We start from the raw sequence: 16,612 nt of genomic DNA on the forward strand, positions 1-16,612 counted from the left end.
CTATAGATTTAGTGAAATGCCACTGAAAGTCCTACTAAGGTATTTAGGGATAGATTTACTAAAATGTTATTTAATGTTGCTTTAAATATCGAATACATTTTTTTGCTGGTATATAGGAAAAAATAGATTTTTGTATGGTGTTTATTAATTCTACAACTGCTCTAATCACTGCTATGTGTTGAAGTAATTGTTCTCCCAGAACTTATGTGTTGAAACCTGAGATCCAATGTGATAACATTTCACAGACAGAGCTGTCATGAGTGAGATAAATACTACTACAAAATATCTTCGGTGAATTAGTTGGCTGTTTTGCCCTTCCTCATTCTAAATATACAATGAACAATACCATTTTGGGAACAGAAAGTGAGGTTTCACTAGAAACCAAATCTGTAAAATCAGTTGTTTGATCTTGGACTTTCAAGCTGCCACAGTTACATTTCTTCTATTTTTGCAAAATTATTAATTTGCAAGTAGAAAGAGCAAATGAGAATAAATCACAAATTCCAGATTCATGCACCACTTAATGCATTTGGCTTTGTGCAGGTACTGGGGAACCAAAGCCAGGCCCTCAGAGTTTGCAAACTATCGCCTTTAACCATCTCTCCAGGCTCCTATTTTTGCTATTTTCAAATAACCCACTTTAAGGTATTTGTTATAGTAGCAAGGTTAAACTAAGACAATCGTTTATCAAGTTTTAGGAGATTAAAAAAATAATTTCATTCATTGGGGATTTTCTTTTTTCTTATTTTTTTTTCCTTTGAGGATTTTCTACATACTACATAGAAAGTCATGTCATTTGTAAACAAAGATGGTTTTATTCCTTCCTAGTCCATGTGCTGTTTACTTCTTTTTCTTATCTTATTGAATTACTTAGGACTTCTAGTATGATATTGAGTAGAAATGGTGAGAGAGGACGTCATTACCTTCTGTTTGCTCTTAGCAGGAATGCATTAGATTCTCTACCAATAATTACCATGATAGTTGTAGAGTTTTTAAAATATAAATAGATGGCCGGGCGTGGTGGCGCACACCTTTAATCCCAGCACTTGGGAGGCAGAGGTAGAAGGATCGCTGTGAGTTCGAGGCCACCCTGAGACTCCATAGTGAATTCCAGGTCAGCCTGGGCTAGAGTGAGACCCTACCTCAAAAAATAAAAAAAAAGTAAAAAAAAAAAAAAAAATATATATATATATATATATATATATATATATTCTAAATTGTGGTGGTTTGAATGGATATCCCCACTTGGCTGGAGGAGGTGAGGTGGGGGTGGATCCTCGGGTCCAGCCCTAAGGTGTGGGGGTGGATTTAGAACTCCAGTCTAAAGATGTACAAAGTGCTTGAGCCCTGCCTGGGGTTCCTAAAGTGCACGCGCTTGTGCTGGTGGTGGCTTTTTTCTCTGCTTGGATCTGTGAGAGGGGGAAACTTCTTCTGCCATTATAAAACTTTCCCTGGATCTTTAAACTTCACATAAATTCCCTTCCTTCATAACTGTACCTGGTTTGGAGGTTCATTCCAGTGATGTGAGGCAGACTGCCACATATATCAACCTCTGTTTCATTTTTTTTTTGAGTTCTTATGAATTAGTGCTGAATTTTACTACATGTTTTTTTCATCTGTATCCATTAGTCTGACCACATATTTTCATTTCAGTTGCTTCCCTCTGCTGCTATCCACTTAATTCCTTTTACCCTCAGCTACTACTCTCAGCACTAGAATCTTTTCTGGTGTCATGACCCAAATCTTCCTTTCTGGGGTGCCTGAGACACTTTCTCATGCTCTGCTCAGGTTAGACTTGATGCAATTGTCAATTCATTGACACTACCAAATCCAGGTAAAGGAGTAGTAGAAGGGTCCCAGTGTATTACCTGAATGACAAGCACTTCCTCCCTCCCTCCCTCTCTCCTTCTCTCTCTCCCTCCATCATTGTGTTATAGCAACCCTACATCCTCCTGATGAACTGGACTGATTACCTGAGCACAGATGTCAACTCCTTCTTTAACTGCTGGTCTATAGATGCTAAATTTGTGAAACAGCAGGGAGAGGCTGTTGTTTAGAGTTTAACGAGTTTTTCTTTTAATGCCTCCTGGAAGAAGTGTACCCTTGAGAGGGAATCAGGTCCTGTCACTGGTGGTCAGAAAGAAGAGGGCAAGGAAGGCCCAATGGCAGTGAAGATAAGCAGGTAAGAAGGGCCCCTCCTGACTATCTCTTGTTTACTAGGTACATATCAGAAATCTGATGTGGGCCTCACTAGACAGAAATCAAGGTATCTGAGAGTTTCATTCCCTTCTGGAGGCTCCTCAGAAGGCAACTGTGTTTCCTTGCCTTTTGCAACTCATAAGAGTCCACCTACACTCCTTGGCTAATGGCCTCTTTATCTTAAAAGGTAGCAATCTCTGTGCCTTTCTTCCATAGTCACATCTTCCTCTGAATCTCTGGCTTTCTCATTCTCTTCTCTTATTTTTAAGCATCTTTGTGACAATGTATGCACACCCAGTAGCCAAGATAGCCTATCCTCAACTCAGCTAATTAGCATTGTCGATTTCATTTTTGACCTCGCTCACCCCTTTCTCCATAACCTAACATGTTCACAGGCTCTCAGGATTAGCAGGTGGGTATCTTTTGGATGTCTGCTTCTCATATTTCTAGTGGATTTCATTACTGTCTCTTGCGTTGATCATGTTTAGAGCTGAAAGCTCCATTCCATCTTCAAAGAGGCTGTGTTTTGAGCACATTTGACACTATAACTTAGTATGACCCACCACATAATGGGCAAACTATGTATGTATTCATACCAAGGATAAGTAGAACACTATCCAAAAGACATTTGATTCTCCCCTACAAAAACATGACTTCCTTCAAAATCCCACTATCCTGCATTGTAATTTTACTCACATTTCCATATACTTCATATGGTACCTTTCCCCATATCTAATACTTCCAGTATCTAAAGGGCAGCCAGGCTGCATGACCAAAGAAGCAATGCTACTCTCATCACACTTGGATATTCTGCCTGTCCTAATCTAGATCCCACACAAAGCTGACCACCTAGTGTGTGCCCTATTAATAGGTGAGACAGGATACCCTCACATGGGCCATGCTACCTCCAGACTCCAAACAAGCCCATCAGGCACTGTGCGTCCTTCTTCGTAGTGGGCTCTGCAAGGTTCAGTAGTTTATCTTTTTCTCTTCATAGAATGTCCTGGTGTGCCTCTGATTTCAGAACTTATTATTCATAGGGCTTATCTCTCACCACCTGATATACACACCTGTCAAGTCTATAATATATTCTGCTAGTGAAATCCAGGTGATAAAGTAAGGAACAAAACTTCCTCCAAGAGGGTAGCTGAAGTTTATTTATTTATTTATTTTATTTTTTTTTTTTTACAAAATCAGTGATGTCAAAACCATGTAGGCTGACGTCTTGAATGTACCATTTGCATTTAACTCCCAAGGCTCCTTGGACACTTCATTCTTTAAAAAAAATACTTTCTGAGGCAAGCCCAACAGACTGACCTTTTTAAATTTTTTTAATTGAGATAGAGCAAGAGTGAAAGCGCAAGCAAGAGAATTGAGGCACCAAGGCCTCCAGCCACTGTAATGGAACTCCAGTTGTGTGCGCCAACTTGTGAGCATGTCTGACCTTGTGTATGTGTCACCTTGTGCATCTGACTTACGTGAGATCTGGGGAGTTGAACACGGGTTCTTAGGCTTTACAGGCAAGTGCCTTACCTGTTAAACAATCTCTCCAGCCCCACTTTATTCTTTTTAAAAATTTTTTAAATTATTTTTATTTTTATTTATTTATTTGAGAGTGACAGACAGAAAGAAAGAGGCAGAGAGAGAGAGAGAGAGAGAGAGAGAGAGAGAGAGAGAGAGCGCGAGCGAGCGAGAGCGAGCGTGCTAGGGCTTCTAGCCACTGCAGACGAACTCCAGACGCGTGCGCCCCCTTGTGCATCTGGCTAACGTGGGACCTGGGGAATCGAACCTCGAACTGGGGTCCTTAGGCTTCACAGGCAAGCACTTAACCCTATGCCATCTCTCCAGCCCTCCATTTTATTCTTAACTAGGGAGTCTTTGTTGAGTCATCCCAGAAAAGGGATACCAGGGGAAAAGAACTCCTTGGTCCCTCAGTTTCAACAGGTTTGGTCAGAGGATGCTGGCTGTCTTATTTGGTTTGTACAGTGTGTACTTATGGCCTGTTTCCAATAGGTGGCGATGTCGTACTAGGAGATGGCCTTTTGCAACAGTTCAGTGTTAACAACCACTCTCCCTTTCTGATCTGGGTTGCTTTTGCTAGTCCACATAGAGGAGCAGGGGACCACCCACATGCCCACCATGGAGCAGATGCTAAACAGAAGGAATCCTAATATTGAACAACAGCACCTGAATCCACACGTAAGGTCCCACCCACTCTGTTATCGCTGCTGTCCTCCCCACCACAAATCTCACCTAAACTCCATCATTTCAGTCCTGTTGACTTTCCCTGACACGATCATGATGAAAATCAGAGACTGTAACAACTACTCTTGATGCCAGAGAATGCAGAGGTGCAGAGAAAGGACAGCTAGTGTGTGAAAAGGACTGTGCATAGCCAGGAGTGGTGGAGCACGCCTTTAATACCAGCATGGGAGGCAGAGGTAGGAGGAATGCCATGAATTTGAGGCTGCCCTGAGACTTCACAGTGAATTGTAGGTCTGCCTTGGTTACCCCCCCCCCCTCAAAAAAAGGAAAGAATAGTGAAGATTGAGGGAGAAAACCGATTGTCAGCCCTTTCCTCTAGCTACTCACTCAAGCAATGGCATATTCCTTTCATGTAATTCTCAATGAGGACCCAGACCCAGACTCCCTTTCTGCTCCCATGCATCCTGTCTTCTCCCAGCAGTCCCACCTTCCTGCTTAGCAGGCTTTTCCCACACTAGATTTTTTTTTTTTTTTGAGGTCTTCCCTCCCTGAAACCCTACCAACACCACTGTGTAGACACACCACTTATGTATAGCCTCCAGCTCCCCTTTGGGGACAGAAAAATATCAGTGTTCTCTCTTATTATCTTTTTTTCCAAACAGGGTGAGGCTGAGGTAGGGTATGGGTGAGTTTAAGAGTTAAGAGTTAAGAAGAGAAATAAATTCCATGCATTTATTTTCCATTTTGAATGGCTGATTTGGGCTTAATCTAATGAATTTATAACGTGTTAGTTCACCCAAAGCTACGTACCTAATAAGATAATAAGTTCTTTATTGCTGACACCATCAATTTCTGTGGCAGTAGTTCCTTCATTCAGTAACCGGAGTTGCATCACTTTCCTGCTGGGCCTCGGGGCTTGCTAGGCTTGCAATGAGGACATTCTCCCTACTCCCGTGCACAGGATAATGGCATGTGTCACATTCAAGAAGCCATGTGGGTAGCTAGTTTTGCTCTTGCCTCTCCATACGTAGACTAAACAACAGGTGGGTCAGTGGGGACCTGTGCTCACTCTCTCCTTCCCCTGTTGCACCAATCCTTGCATGTCGGAATTTGCTGCCAGATCCCAAGCAATCTTCCCATAGTCCTGAACTTGTTTCATAGCAATTTTGTCCTTTTTCTAAGAAAACACCTTGAAAGATCATTTAGCTAGTCTCATCTTGGCATAATATTCTATTTCTATTGGTGTACTGACCTGCTATAACAGAATTCTTTTCCTCACTTTTCTAGAGTCCAGGAAGACCAGATCAAAATGTCTCCAGATGTGATGTTTGACAAGGTCCAGCTCCTCAAAGATGGTATTTCTTCATTGCATGTTCCCATGGTGTAATGGCTACACAGGTACCCAGGAATCTCTTATATGGGCATGTATCCTATTATGCTTTCATGATTAAATCATTTCTCAAAAAGTCCAACCTTGTAATGTTGGAACATTGGAGACTTAGCTAGGCTTCAACTTGTGGATTTGGAAGGGAGGCAAAAAATTCATACCATAGCAGTGTAAAGTTACGTAGCATCTCTCATTCCTAGAATACTGTGGAAGATGAGTGTGGAGGTTTGAATGAAATGTCCCTCATTACTTTATGTGTTTGAAATACTTGGACTGTAGCTTGTGGCATTTTGGGAAGGTTGTGGAACCTTTGGGAAGGTTGTAGACCTTTGTTGGAGGAGTGTGTCACTTTGGTCAAGCTTTGGGATTTTATAATCCAGTCCCCTAGCCAGTGTTATTAAGCTTATTCGTGCTGCTTACTTCCAGCTGATGTGACATCTTAGCTGTCTGCTCTGCTTTGTTTTCCCTGCCATGATGAAACTTGCCCTCAAAACTCCAAGCCAGGCCTGGCTTAGCAGTTAAGGCACTTGCCTGTAAAAGCCAAAGGACCCAGGTTTGATTCCCCAGGACCCATGTAAGCCAGATGCACAAGGTGGTACATGCATCCGGAGTTTGTTTGCAGTGCCTAAAGGCCCTGGCATGCCCATTCTCTCTCTATGTATATATCTCCTTCTTTCTATCTCTCTCAAATAAATAAAATAAAAATTTTTTAAAGACTTAAAAACAAAACAAAACAAAAAAACTGTAAGCCAAAAATCAACTCTTTCCTTCCAGAAACTGTTTCTGGTAGGTTGTTTTGTCCCAATAACAAGAAAGTAACAGCTACAGAAATTTGGTATCAAGAAGTGGGATTATTGCTCTGATGAAATTGACCATGTGGTCTCTGATCCTTATGGAATTGATTTTGGAAGGAATATGGAAGGATTTGAAATGAAGCAGAATTTAAGATGCCATTCAGGTAAGAATTTGAAAGCCCACAAGGACAAAAGAGCTGTGGACTGTGAAGATTCGGTTTACGAAGTTTCAGGGTGGAAAGAGAACTTTGTCAGGATTAGGCTGAGTTTGTGTGATGTTCTGACAGAGAGGCTGGGTACGTTCTGCATGTGTCCTGAGAACATGACCAAGTCTGAATTGAAAAGTAGGGACTGGTCAGAAGGATAATGAGAGATAAAAAGTCTGACACAGAAAGAAGTTTGGGCTGGTTCTAGGCTGCCTCCATCACAATTGTTTAGGAGAATACTACCATAGAGGATGGGCCAGGTGCTCTGAATTGAAACAAAAGGTGGGGGGGTTCTGATCCTTTTCGGTCTAACACTCTCCCAACTGAGCTATTTTAGCATTATTTTGGAAGGTAGGGGGCCAAAGGAAGAATGCTGAAGGAGTTTCCTGTCCCTCAAAGTTAAACTTCATTCTCCCTTGCATTAACAATTTGCAAACCACCTGATATTGGTTTTGGAAGCAAAAAAATTCAGAAAATAGAGGGTCATTGAAGTGCACATGGTTCTAGAGATGACCGCTAGGTCACTACAAGAGGCTCAGTGAAGCCATTGGAAGAGCTGTCCATGTGAGCCATAGATTGCAGTAGAGATCACAGATTGCTGGAGATGCCGGAATATGGAATAGCCACCAAAGAAAGCTGCTGGCTTGGGGTGGATTATTTCCTGAAAGCAAGCAGCATGGATAGAGGAGCAGAATTGCCCAAGTCTTTTGGAACCCAGAATATTTCATCATGAGTCCCAGATACCAGACATGGAGTTACAGGACTTGATGTTTTCCCTGCTGGTTTTCTATATTTCATTGGTTCAGTATTTCTTTGCTATCTCCCTATTACTCCTTTTTTTTTTGTATGGAAATGTTTACCCTATATGTTGGAAATATGTAACTTGAGGTGATTTGACAAGACTCACAGGTAAGAGACTGTCTTGAGTCTCTGATGAAATTTTGGAATTTGGATTTTTGAAGTGTTGGAATTGGTAATGACCATGAGGATTTTTAAAGTTGTACTGAATGTATTTTGTATCACAAGATGGCCATGTATCTATAGGAGTCAGGGGCAGAATGTGGTGTTTTGAACGTAATATTCCCCCTGCGCCGCCCCTCTACAAACCGTAGCGTTGCATATTTTGGATACTTAGTTCCCAGATAGTGGTAGATTGAGAAGGTTGTAGAGCCGTTGGGAGGTTGAGCTTTGAGGGGGGCAGCGCGGCCTGGGGTGGGTCCTGGAGTATTTCAATCCAGCCCCCGCTAGTGCTGGTCACCAGCTCTCGCTGCTTCCTCCTCACTAATGTGACTGCCTGGCTGTCTGCTCTGCCATGCTTTCCCGGTCATGATGAAACTTTTCCTCAAAACTCTAAGCCAAAATCAACCCTTTCTTTCCATAAGTAGTTTCCGCTCCGGTGTTTGTCCTAGCACAGAGAAAGTAGCTGCTACAGTGAGAGAGAAGTATACTTCTAGTGGTTGAAAGGGAAACTGAGGTCTATCCTTTTAATTCTAAAGTTTCTTGTTACAAGAGTAAAGTGATAGTAGGCCCCAAATGCCTGATTACATTTACCATTAGTTTATCTGTTTTCCTGTATACATGTTATATTATCATTCCAATCATAAGAGTTTGACCTTAGGAGAAAATGGATTAAAATAGAAAGTCCAAGAACAGAAAATAAATACAAACAGAACATCTGACCCTTCAGTCTTGAGAATAGTATATTTCCAAGTCATTCTCATCTTCATACAGCGGGTAGCTAAATAATGACCTCCAATTATAGGTCCATGTTTAAGCCACAGAGCCACTAATGAAAAAGACTTTACACACATAGTTAAATAAAAAATTTTGAGGGGAGGAGATTATGTGTGAGATTTTAATGTTCTGGTGAAAGAGACAGAGGTTTACATTGTCAGAAGTGGTGGACAGCAGCAAACACATGCACACACCAGTAGCAGCTTCACTCCTAGAGTTCCTGAGAAGTATACAGCCATCCTGCACTTCAACTGGAAGATTTTTATTCTCTCAGGACTGGGAGAGAATAAAGCTCTATTGTGTTAAGCAAAAAAAAAATATTGTTATGAAGTATCACAAACTTTTGGGCTTAAAAAGACAGAAATCTGTTCTCTTGTTGCACAGTTATGGACTTCAGAAGTCAGAAATCAAAGAATCATCAGGATTAAGTTCCTTATGAAGACTTTGTGTAAGAACCCATTCTATGCCTCTCTCCATACTTCTGGTATCTATTAATCAATAATTTCTGACAAAGCTCAGTACCTAGTAGATGGGCAAAGAAGACATGGTTATGCATGTTTTCTTGAGTGAGCAGGAGGGATAATAATAATAACTTGCCCACATTGCTGGTACCTAGGGTTTAAATCATGAAATGCAGTTATTGTTCTTATGAATCAATGCCAACCAAGAAACTACTATGTCCATTACTCCACATAAAATGTATCCCCTGTGAGTTGGAGAGATGGCTTAGTGGTTAAGGCACTTGACTGCAAAGCCTAAGGACCCATGTTTTACTCTCCAGGTCCCACTTAGTGACACAGCATGCAAGGTCACACATTCACTCAAGGGGGCGCACACGTCTGGAGTTCAATTGCAGTGGCTGGAGACCCTGGCTCACTCTCTCTCTCTCTCTCTCTCTCTCTCTCTCTCACACACACACACACACACACACACACACACACACACAAAGGCCAGTCTATTGAGTTTGCTTCAAAAAAACTAAAAATATATCCACTCCTGCTCACTTAAGAACATTGTAAGGATTGGGGAGATGGTTCAATTAGTGCTAGCTTGCAAGTCAGCCAAGTGTATTTTCTGATTTTATACAGATACTCCCTGACTTAACCATGCATGGTTTGACTTTGTTGTCTTTTAAAATTTATAGTAGTACAAAAGAAATATACATTTGATATACATTGTACTTCAAATATTTAAAAATTTTATTTATTTGAAGGAGAGAGAGAGAGGCAGATAAAGATAGAGAATGGGTGTGCCAGAGCCTTTAGCCATTGCAATAAACTTCAGATGCATGCACCACCTTGTGCATCTGGCTTACATGAGTCCTGGGGAATAAAACCTGGGTCCTTTGGCTTTTCAGGCAAGCACCTTAACTGCTAAGCCATCTCTTCAGGCCTGTACTTCAAATTTTGAATTGATTGTTTTTCTCTCAGCTAATACTACATGGTGTGAGGTTTTATTGTGATTCTGGGCACAGACATTGAGCTACAGTTCTGGTTAGCAATTGTGAGTGTGGAGAACTTACACTGAATGCTGCATTCATTAAGATGCTGGACATCCATCACTCCATATAATAGCCCAAACTAGATGATGTTGCCCAATTGTCAGCAAGTGTCAGTGTTCTGACCACATTTATGGTAAACTGAGCTAAAGTGTGATGAGAAGAATTCAGTTAGGTGTATGAAATGTGTGCTGGCTTTCTTGTCATTGCAACAACAGATCTGGCAGAAACAACTTAAGGGAGTGAAGATTTATTTTGCTTATGGTTATATAAGTTTCATTCTATCATGGCAAGGAAGACATGGCAGAGAAAGGCAGATCATGTCATGGTGAGCAGGACGTATACCAGAGAAGTAACAGAAAGGGGCCAGGTTAAATATTAGCACCTTGGGACACATCCACCAGTGACCCCTTTCTTCCAACCAAGTCTTAATCTTCCACAGTTCTACTATCTCCCAGTGGCCCATACATATTTTAATCATTCCTTATATCAGTGTCCTTATGATCTAATTGTCTCTGGAAACATCTTGACAGACACACCATAAGTGTGCTTTACTGATTTCCTAGGTCTTTCTCAATCCAATCAAGTTGACAACCAAGATTAACCATCAAGGCAAGCATTTCTGACTTTCAATATTCTCAATTTATGATGGGGTTATCAGGCTGTGATTGCACTATAAGTTGAGGAGTACCTACAGACTGATCACTCTGGTCTCTGCCTCCACCATTTATGATCTTTCATCTCAATTGTTTCTCCTGTACTTATAAGGAGAGTTGGTACTAGGGTTAGAACCACATAGTTGATCCAAGAAGATCTCCTCATTAGATTTGATTAATTTCTTAATTAATTCTTAATTTAATTATTAAATTAAAACAGGGTGTTTTCTTATTTAATTATTAAGTTATAGAAGAGTCTTTCCTGCATCTGCTGCTGCTTTGCCAGCTCCCTGTTTCTCCTGGATCTAACCAACATTACCTTAGGGATGTTGAGATTACAGATGTGTGTTCCACTTTGCACCCACCTTTATGTGGACCACTGAGGAAGACCAAAATACACTTGGCTGACTTGCAAGCTAGCACTAATTGAACCATCTCCCCAATCCTTACAATGCTCTTAAGTGAGCAGGAGTGGATATATTTTTAGTTTTTTTGAAGCAAACTCAACAGACTGGCCTTTGTGTGTGTGTGTGTGTGTGTGTGTGTGTGTGAGAGAGAGAGAGAGAGAGAGAGAGAGAGAGAGAGAGAGAGAGAGCGCGCGCCAGGGTCTCCAGCCACTGCAATTGAACTCCAGACGTGTGCGCCCCCTTGAGTGAATGTGTGACCTTGCATGCTGTGTCACTAAGTGGGACCTGGAGAGTAAAACATGGGTCCTTAGGCTTTGCAGTCAAGTGCCTTAACCACTAAGCCATCTCTCCAACTCACAGGGGATACATTTTATGTGGAGTAATGGACATAGTAGTTTCTTGGTTGGCATTGATTCATAAGAACAATAACTGCATTTCATGATTTAAACCCTAGGTACCAGCAATGTGGGCAAGTTATTATTATTATCCCTCCTGCTCACTCAAGAAAACATGCATAACCATGTCTTCTTTGCCCATCTACTAGGTACTGAGCTTTGTCAGAAATTATTGATTAATTATAAATCTGATGATTAGACATGTCCAACTATATCTGAAATGAAAAACGATGAATTCTTGTTATTTGTGGTGGTCATCTTCTATAAAATTGCTACAAACACAGACTTAGAAAAGAATATTGAACTCTTAGAGCTAACAAAGGGTTATATATCAGTTAGGCAAGACATCTTGTTTTATGTGTGTTTATATTAAAGGAAACTAGTTAATTTATATAGTTGATTCATAAACATTGAATTCTCAGCCAATCATACTATATATTTAATATATTTAAACAAAGCTTATATATCTAAATACATGTATTTTATGTTGCACATATGTATACATCACATATACTTTTCCCTATAAGACATATCATAATCATTCTTTGTCTACAAATATTATTTTAAATTTCAGCAATGTGCATGGGGGGCCATTTAAACAGTAAAATCATCAATAAGACATCACAAAAATGTACAAACTATAGCACTAAAAGTGCAGTGAAAATATTAGGTATTTACAGTCTTAGAGAAAAGAAGTACAACATGGCCTTGTCCCGCTTCCATGGGGAGTGCGCACAACAGGCATCTCACACATTTGATTGTATGTGCACTGTTGCAAGTGAGGGAAAGCATCATGGACACGTGGTTTGGGTTATTTACAAATTAATTGTAGGGAGTAGGCAAAGTTACAAATATGGCATATGAAAAGAATGGCCCTCTTCAGCCTGATATAAATGATTCATTTTACTCTCTTACATGTCATAACTTACTTACATGCATAATTTATAATGATTGCTCCATATTTGAATTTTGGTGTAAGAATATATCCTCAGAGAATGATACACAGAGTAGGGGAATGATCTCATCATTCAATAACATAGGTAGACATCCAGAGAATAATGAAAATCCTGAAAAAGGATTAGGGTAGCTTGCTCTAGAATGTGAACTGTAACAAAATGTCCAGTGCAAAAATCAGTTCTGGTAAATGAAAAAAAAAAATTAATGCATTTGCTGGTGAGTCAAATCCATTTACCAACCTTTCTACTTTTCCATACACTCCTTCAGCCTTCTCTTAGTTTTTCTGACATACCTGACAGACCTCAGTAGAAGTGGTATGTCTGAACCATTGTTATAATTGTCAGATTGCTTTCTGATCATACATCCACACATGAGGACTTGCAGTTATCATATGAAAAGTACTTAAAAGTATGCTATCCAAAGGGCTGAGTGATTTCTCAGTGGTTAAAGTGCTTGCTTGAAAAGCATGATGGCCCACGTTTGATTCACCAGTACCAACGTAAAGCCAGATGCCCAAAGTGGCACATGTATCTGGAGTTCATTTTCAGTGGCAAGAAGCCCTGGTACACCCATATTCTCTCTCCCCCATCCTTGAAAATAAATAAAAATATTTTGAAAAAAGTATGCTATCCTATGAACATACTACATGTTTCTTGTATATTATAAACAAGAATTTTAAGTAAAATTGAGTACACAATTTGGGAGTGTTTTCAAAACTGGAAGTTAAACATTCATTCTGGCTATTTATAAAATGTGTAAGAAGAAGGACATATGACAAAAAATAAACGTGTGTCTCAGTGTGAAGAATGTGAACAGATAAAGTAATAATAATGAGTTTTTGTAAAGAATAATGTGAGAAACAAGAAATGAGAGAAATGACACATTTAAATCCTTTTCATGTATATTTAGGTGGGAGTGAGTGTAGGTAGAGGTTAGAAAGTTAGAAAGGGGTTCATGAGACACAGGAAAAAAGGGAACCTTTAATGAAGGGATATTGGAAAGGCAGTTTAAGTCATGTGGCATGAGTGGGGAAAGAGGAAGTCCTTGGTGTAGAAGGGTGCAGTGTGTGTGGGGGGGAGGGAGGGGCATGCAGGGAGATGACAGGAAGGAGCAAAGTAGAAGGGAGGGAAAAATTAACCAAAAGTATGTATGAAAATGCCACAAGGAAACCTGCTACTTTGTAAGCTAACTAAGTATATAAATGAATAATAAGTAAAGCATTTGGAAAGGGTGTAGGAATGTATTTTCAGTTGGTACAGTACTTTCCCAGCATGCTTGAAGCCCTGAGTTTAATGTCCAGCACTTCGGGTATGGTGGCACATACTTACATTCTTACCACTTCGAAAGTGGAAGCAGGAAGAACAGGAAGTGTTTCAGTTAGGAAATGTGCTAGCTGTGCAAGCATACAGACCTGAGTTGAATTCCCCAAAACTCACAAAAATAGGAAGAAGCTAGGTGTTGCCTAGCTTGTTTATAATCTGAGATCTGGAAAGGCTGAGACAGGAAGCTCCCTGTGACTTGCTAACCAGATAGATTAGTCAAAATAGCAGTCTCTAGGTTCAGTGAGAGACCCTGCCTCAAAAAGTAAGGTGGGGAATTATGGGGGAAGACACCAGTGCTGACCCCTTATATGCACACACTCACACACACATTCCCACATGCTCATAAACACACATGTATACAAACACATTAGTATAAACAAAGATGTTCAAAATCACCCTTAGCTACATAGTGAGTTTAAAGCCAGCCAGGGGTATATAAGATTCTGTCTCAAAACAAAGAATTAATTAATCAATTAAAAGTAAGAAGTCTGGCTGTGGGGATAGCTCAGTGGTTAAAGGTGCTTCGCTTGGAAGCCTTCCAGCCTGGGTTCAATTCCCCTCTACCCAAGTAAAGCCAGATGTACGATATGGTGAATGCATCTGGAGTTCTGTCTCAAAAAAAATAAAATAAAATGTTAAAAATTAAGATTTCATTGAAATATGTGATGGTTAACCTCTGCTTGTCAAGTTGATAGGGTTTACAGTCATCATGGAAATAAATCTCTGAGCATGTGAGACATTTTCTAGATTCAGTTAGTTGAGGTGGGAGGAACCACCATAATGGTAGGCACCACCATTCCATGGGCTTGGGTCCTAAACTGTATAAAAACCAAAAAGCTAAGTGATCATTCACTTTCAGCTCTCTCTGCTTCCTCACTGTGGCTGAATGTTACCAGCCGCCTCAAGCTCCTGCTGCTGCCGTAATGGACTGCAGTGGCCTCAAACTATAAGCTGAAATATGACCTTTCTTCCTTAATTATTTGGTCATAGTCATAAGAAAGTAACTAATATAAGTAGAAAGTTGGTATAAGAAATGGGGTTCTTGTTATGATAAGCCTGACTATATTGTTTGGATGCTTAACAACTAGTTTGTGGGAGAATTGCAGAAAAATTTGGGATTTTGAGCTGGAAAAGTCTTGAATTTGTAATCAGAGTTTAGATCATTGTGGGAGTTTGGAAGACAACCATTCTAACAAATAATGGACAGGGGAAGACTGGCTTATTTCAGAGGCAAACAAGGCCTTTATCAAGAATGAGGCAGTTCATGTCACATGCTGTCAAAGAAGCTGGCTGCATTCTACCCATGTCCTGAGAACATGAATGATGCTGAATTCAAAAGCAGTGGAAGACTTTGTCAGAGGAAATCTTAAGACAAGGTAGCATTCAGACTGGGCATGAGAAAGCAGTTGCACTTGTTAAAGAGATAAGCGCCGTGAAAGGGAAACCTCTTGTGTTGCACTGGGACAATAGAAAAGGCATCCTGAGGGAAAGACCTCATTCATCAGAGGCTTCATCTCGTGAAAATCCAAACTCACTTGGAGGAAGAAAGTCTAAGCTGAGTTGGTTCTCTGCATGAACGCAAGTGTTTCACCAAAGATGGCATGGAAGGTATTCAGAGGCATCTATTGGTATGGCCCAGTGGGGTCATACGTCATCCAAAACTGGTAGCAGAACTTAGCAGCACTGTCCATGTGGTAATGAGTGCAAGACTGAGGGGTCATAGAGTCGCTCCTTACAGGTCCAGATAGCTACAAGTCCAGACAATGTAGAAAGCATGGATGTGACTGAAAGGGAGCCCTAAGAGCCAACTACATGAAACTATGAACTTCAGTCCTAAGTTACAATAGGCAAAGAGTGCTGGAGATGCCAGAACCATAGGACATCTGCTAGGGAAAGCTGCCCATTCAGTGTGGAACGTCCCAAGAGAGAGACTATGGGTGCCACAGGAAGCAGAGAAATGTCCTTTAGAGCCTGGATGATGCCATCATGAACCTCAGATGCCAGACATGGAGCTGCAGGATTTGGAGTTTGCCTTGCTGGATTTTGGTCTGAACTTTCCTTGCTATACCCCTTGCTCCTGCTTCTAGGTGTGGGACTCTCTATGTACCATTTTCTGCTGGGAACATGTAGCTTGGTGTTTGATATTATAAGAGTTCACAGTTAAGAGATTGCCTAAGTCTCAGAATAGATTCTGCACTCTGCAGCATTTATACTATTTTTTTTCTTTTCTTTTCTTTTTTTTGTGGTTTCTTGAGGTAAGGTCTCACTCTAGCTCAGGCTGACCTGGAATTCACTATGTAGTCTCAGGGTGGCCTTGAACTCATGGTGATCCTCCTACCTCTGCCTCCCAAGTGCTGGCATTAAAGGTGTGTGCCACCATGCAAGGCAAGTATTTTTTATTTTTATTTATTTGTCAGAGAAAAGGTGGGGGGAGAGAGAGAAAGGGAGAGAGAGAATGGGCGTGTCAGTGCCTCCAGCCACTACAAATGAACTCCAGATGCGTGCGCCCCCTTGTGTATCTGGCTAATGTAGTGTGGTAGTTTGAATAGATGCCCCCAATATATTCAGTGTTTTATTAGTTTGTAGTTTGCAGCTGCAGTCACCTGGCTGGGGGTGGTGTCACTGGGTGGATCTTAAGGTGCGCTGGTGGGTTTCAGATTTCAATCTAAAGATATGCAAAGTGGGCCTAGATGGAGTTCCTGAAGTGTGCTGTGCTGTGTAGCTTTTTGCTTTTGACTTTTGCTCTCTCTCTCTGCTTGGACCTGTAGAAGCAGGCCAGCTTCTTCTGTCATTATGGAACTTCCTCTGGATCTGTAAGCTTCAATAAATATTCCTTCCTCCATAACTGTGCC

This window comes from Jaculus jaculus, chromosome 1 (genome assembly GCF_020740685.1).
Source record: "Jaculus jaculus isolate mJacJac1 chromosome 1, mJacJac1.mat.Y.cur, whole genome shotgun sequence".
Lineage (NCBI taxonomy): Eukaryota > Metazoa > Chordata > Mammalia > Rodentia > Dipodidae > Jaculus > Jaculus jaculus.